The following is a 6,000-nucleotide window of genomic DNA, read 5'->3' on the forward strand; positions in this document are numbered from 1 at the left end:
GTCATTGAGTCCCAAAGTGGGATGGGACTTAAGAGGCGGTATAGTCAAGCTAACGGAAGAAAAGGGGCTCCCGTCTATGGCATCAGTAATAGGCATTCTATCTCTACCCGAAGACCTCTGGTGAAAGGAAACTCATTGCTTCCAAAGACAGTCCGTACCGTTCTATCCTTGTAATTCCCTTCTGCCATTGGTTAGTTCTCCCTAGAGCTATCCTTTACCACCATGCCCTCATGTGAGTCCCTTCTCTCTCCTCCCCTCCCCCAGCTTTTCAGTTCCCTTTTGTGTAATCTCTCGGAAGGCAGGGACTGTTTTTCTTATTTGTGTCATTAGAGCTTAGCATTGTATTGTGAGTGCTTACTACATGCTTCCTGATTTCTTAGCTATAATTGTTAGGAATTTGTTCCCCTTCATATCTAACCAAAATCTACTCCTTTCCAATTTTCACTCATTGCACTTAATTCTGCCCCTTTACCCTGTCTTTGGGGCCAGGCAGACCAAGTGCAATCCCCATTCTGTATTACAGCCCTTCAGATACATTAAGACAGCTAGAATACCCACCTTGCCTACTTTGTTCAGGTTAAATTGCCTTAATTCTTTTAACCAGCCAGTACAGAATGGTAGATTGAGTGCATGACGTGGTGTCAGTAAGACCTGACTTTGATTCCCACCACAGACACTTAGTGGTATGACTTTGGGCAAGTCATTTAAACTTTGCTTCAGTTTCCTGTTCTATAAAATGGAGATTATAACACCTACTTCTTAGGTTTGTTGTGAGAATCAAATTAGATCATACATGTAAAATGCTTTGCAAACTTTAAAATGCTATAAAAACACTAGCTGTTATTAATTGTATGTTGGCCTAGCTTTTTCTAGCTCTGTACAGAGACCTGTGTATAAAACCCTTCACAAATGTACTGATTTGTCAGAAGGGACAAAGGATGGGGAAGATGGTAAAGGGCTGGAGTCATTTGTACTTGCCCAGCAGGAAGGAGAGGAATTAGTGCCACTAAACGAATTTCTCCTTCCCCCTCTTTTTTTTTCCAAAGAGTCATGCACTCCATAAGCAGAATACTCCTTCTTTATGTAACAACCAAATTGCTGTTTCACAAAGGCGAATACATTAGCAGCACTGCTGGAAAGTCATCAAAAATCACGGCTAAGTTACTATTCCTTGAATATGCCACACTTGAATATCCCACATGTGTGGGTGCTGTTTCTGACACCTCAAGAGAAGCCAGTAATAGTGGCAAAGCAGAGCAATTGTGACTAGATGGCAGTTATTAAAAAGTTGTTCCCTGGCCTTGATCTGCATTTTTACCCACACCACAGACACCTGGAGGGTTTGAGTGGCCTATTATCTCTTATTTTCAGAATGTATTGAGAGTTTTTTCAGAATATATTGGAAGTGAAGAGGAATTAAGAAGCCTCTTGATGAAGGTGAAAGGAGAGAGTATAAAAGCTGGCTTGAAGCTTAACATCAAAAAAACTAAGATCTTGGCAACTGGTCCCACCACTTCCTGGCACATAAAGGGAGAAGAAATGGAAGCAGTGTCAGATTTGATATCCTTGGGCTCAAAGATAACTGCCATGAAATTAAAAGATACTCCTTAGAAGGAAAGCTATGGCAAATCTGGACAGCTTACTAAAAAGCAGAGACATCACCTTGTTGACAAAGGTCCGTATAGTCAAAGCTATGGTCTTTCCGGGAGCAGTGTATGGCTGTGAGAGTTGGACTATGAGGAAAAGCCAAGAGCTGCAAAATCGACGCTTTTAAGTTGTGGTACTGAGAAGACTTTTCAGAGTCCATTGGAGAGCAAGGAGATCAAATCAGTCAATACTTAAAGAAATTAATTCAAGTTAGTCAGTGGAAGGTCAAATACTGAAGCTGAAGATTAAATACTTTGGCCACATAATGAGAAGACAGGAGTCACTGGAAAAAAACTCTAATGCTGGGAAAGATTGAAGGCAAAAGAAAAGGGAACAGCAGAGGATGAGATGGATGGATAGTGCTATCGAAACAACAAACATGAATTTGGACAGACTTTGAGAGATGATGGAGGGTAGAAGGGCCTTGTGTGCTGTGATTCATGGGGTCACAAAGAGTTGGACATAACGGAATGACTGAACAACAATGATTGGAAGTTGCTCATTTCTCTCATTTGATTTCTTTTTTTCTCTTCTGGGTAGAGATAGAGTATTTGCCATGTTGGGCTGAATATAGAGTGCTGTGATAGGACTACTGCTCTCTACCAGGATTCCCTCTCCCACTGCCACATGGGTTAGGCTGGTTTCTCTTAAAGGTGAGGAAGCTGTCTCTGGGACTTGATTGGCCCAGGAGCTAAGGCTCAAACTGTCCCTCTTATTGTTGCTTTCTCTGGATGTATGAAGAGGGGTTTCCTTTTCATCAGAGGGCATAAAAGAGTCCAAACTCCCCATGGAGTCCAGCTCCCAAGAATTGGAAGATGTTCCAAGACTGCCACCATATCTTACCTTTCTAAATAGACACTTCACATATGGAGGCAGGGGGCCTAGTTTATCCAAATTAAATGCTGTAATATCCTTATTGAGTAGCCTTTCCATGCTATGGATAATTAAACCTCTTTTTTTGAAACTGTTGAATGATCTATGGTGCCTCATTTCATTCCAACACCCAACCTGTGTTAACAGGATACTGGCTTCGATTAGACCCATCCATCATAACTACTCACCCCCCATTTTACTTAATGTTTGATTGAATTAAATTATGTTACATTTCAATGACTACCTGTATGTGTATGTGATAATCATATTTGTAAGATAATATCGTAAAATGCTTAGCACAGTGCCCAGCACATAGTAGGCACTTAATGCTTATTTCTTTCCTGTGGATACAGGTATAATAATAATAGCTAACATTTATATAGCACCTTAAGGTTTGCAAAGGGCTTTATGTTAACTCATTTGAGCCTCACAACAACCCAGTGAGGTAGATGCTATTATTCCCATTTTACAGATGAGGAAACTGAGGCATGCAGAGGTTTGTTTTTTTTTTTTTTAAGAAATAGAATTTGAATTCAGATCTTCCTGACCCCAAGTCTGGTGCTGTATTCACTGTGCCCACCTAGATACTCAAATGTACACATAATTCAAAGTATGTATAATGAATACAGATAGACACAGAAATATAACATGAATAATTCATTTCAACAAACATTAAGTGTCCACTAAATATATTCATGGCTGCACTTAGTTTTTATACCAGGGGTGGGGAACCTGTGGCCTTGAGGCCACATGTGGCCCTCTAGGTTCTCAAGTGTGGCCTTTTGACTAAATCCAAACTTAATAGAACAAATCACCTTAGTAAAAAGATACAAGCCATGTTTGAAGGGAAATTGCACCCTTTATTTCAACAATTAAAAATAAATATCTTGCTCATTTTCTTAGAAAAATAAGGCTATTTTCAAATGATCAGCTGTCACCTAAACATTCATCCCATTTTTATCCTCTAGCTTTCAAAAGCTGACAAGTTTGAGATCACAACTTTGAACTCCCTTCAAGGAAATCAACATTATAAAAAGGTCTGTAACTTGTCACATGTGACTCAGGAACTTCGTGATCATACTTTAGTGGACGGAGGCTGTGCAGAAATAAAATGCCATCCAATGGCCCCATAAAAGGGGTCATGAAGAATTGGACCCAACTGAAATGACTCAACAGCAGCAACCACCACATAGCATAATACATCAGACAGGGAATCAGGAGCCCTCAGTTTTCTAGTCCTGGCATTAACACTAAAGATCTGTGGGACTATTGTGTATTCACTTAACCACCTATTTGAAGATGAGGAGATTTGGCTCAATAATCTTTAAGATGCCTTTCAGCTCTAAGATTCCGTGGCTCTCTTAAGTGATACTGAAGACCAGAGAAGATAAAGACCAGTGGGCTGGCATAGTCAGGGAAAGCTTTGTAGAGTGAGACTTGAGCGAGGTCTTGAAGGACATGGTAGATTTGAATAGAGGGACTGAGACAAGGATTTCAGGCAAAGGGGTAGGGGATAGAGCACAGCCATTGATGCAAAGATGAATATGACATGTTCAGAAACGCACGACAGTCACTCTTGACTCATAACAGTTCACCCAGAGTTGTTAGGAACACACCATGTCTCATTCCCGTGTTTTCACTATCATGGTTACCATTTTGGAACATGGTGAACCCACTGGCTCATCTTTTTCCTCTCATTCATTCAAGCAGTGTGTTTCCTGCCTGCAACATATCCCACAGCAAAACGTTTTAATTCCCACTCCCATCCCCGTTGTCTCTCAGGCTCCATGAATCCCTATAAGATTCACTTAGTCATATTATTCAGAATGTTCAGGGCTATTTCCCACCACCTCTTTCTTGACCAAGGGCTCCTTCGTATTACTTGGAAAGGGGGAATAGAGGGAAAAACAGTGGACAGTCCCCAGTATATTCGTTCCCCCATTCCATAGGGTCTTATAGCCACCTGGAATCAGCCAGTGAAATGTAAACAGTGGTTTAAGAGATCTCTGACGTTTTGTTCTGCAAAGATGTTGATATTCTTCATGCCTCCTAATAAGTTAAAAAAAAAAGATCTTGGAGATCTGCAAGTCACTCTGAACTGAAAATAGGACAGAATTCGTCATTATAAGTCTTTTCATTCTGAAAAAGAGAGAACCAAAATATAGGGAATGAATTTTTTTTTTACTATATCTACCTGGATTCATTTCAGTGCTTTCCTTTCCTTAATCTGATTTTGTCTTAGTAGGAAAAAGTAAGTAGTGTTTATTGTGTGAGTATTTTCAGTGAGAGAAAGAAATTTAGCTGTTGTGATGAAATGTCCTAAGTACCAGTTAGATGTATTTAACCTGTCAGTGTAATAGAGTGTTAGATGTTATGGTGGGATGAACCAGTCTGTCAAGTCGATGGAATACAGTGAGAAACAACTTGTTTATATTATCCAAATTCTAACTTGTTGAAAACTAGGTGGTGGGGAAAAAAATGTTTGATCACTAATTTGGCAAAAAGCGAACAACCCTCTCAAAGAATACAGCAAGTAGCTGTAACCAGCTTGTCTTATACAAATCCTTTCTCCCAAACAACTTTATTTATGTCCCGTCATTATCATATTTCTTTTCACATATGTCTGAGCAGCGCCTCATCACATTCATTTTCCTGGTGTGGAAACTGAGGCACTAGGGAACAGCCTTGGCAGTGCCAAAGTCTAGACTAGCATGTAAATCTCAAAAGTCCCAGTACTGTGCACTAATCCTTAATGCTGAAGTTTTTCTTAATCAGGTTATGATTCAATTAAGAGGTCACTGGTAACTTAAGCAATAAGATAAAAGGTGGAGTGGAGTGTAAGGGCAAAAGATGAAATTCATAGTTGAGATATGGGAATATAGGAAAGATCTCCTTCCACCAAGAGCAGATCACAATGGCTAAGTCCTTGCCCATTGTAATAGAGCTAGTTTCAGAGATGGGATTTGAATTTAGGACTCTTCTGACTTCAAGGCATGTGGTTTTCCTCTATACCATTCCACATTTCAATAATCTTCTCTTATAAACAAAGCAACTGACAGTGAAAAAGTAGCCTTTACAAACTAAACTGATTCAAGATCACCTACCCCTTTTACCCCCCCCTTTTTTTAAGGCAATTGGGGTTAAGTGACTTGCCCAAGGTCACACAACTAGTAAGTGTCAAGCATTTGGTCTGAGGTCAGATTTGAACTCAGGTCCTCCTGACTTCAGGGCCAGTGCTTTATCCACTGCATCACCTAGCTGCCCCTCCCCTTTTCTTTCTGAAGAGAGGGAATCCGTTGGCCTACTCCTCTCTTACAAAAAAAAACCCAGAATAAATTGGAAAAATAGTAACTTTTTGATAAAACATACAGAATGATTATCATTTGAATTGTCTGTTCTGAATCTAGATCCTCAGGGCAGCTGAGGAGTTCTTAAAGAAGTTCTTAACACCAAAGACATATGTGTTCAGTGACAAAGAAT

Source organism: Vombatus ursinus, unplaced genomic scaffold (genome assembly GCF_900497805.2).
Source record: "Vombatus ursinus unplaced genomic scaffold, bare-nosed wombat genome assembly UNPS02014798.1, whole genome shotgun sequence".
NCBI lineage: Eukaryota > Metazoa > Chordata > Mammalia > Diprotodontia > Vombatidae > Vombatus > Vombatus ursinus.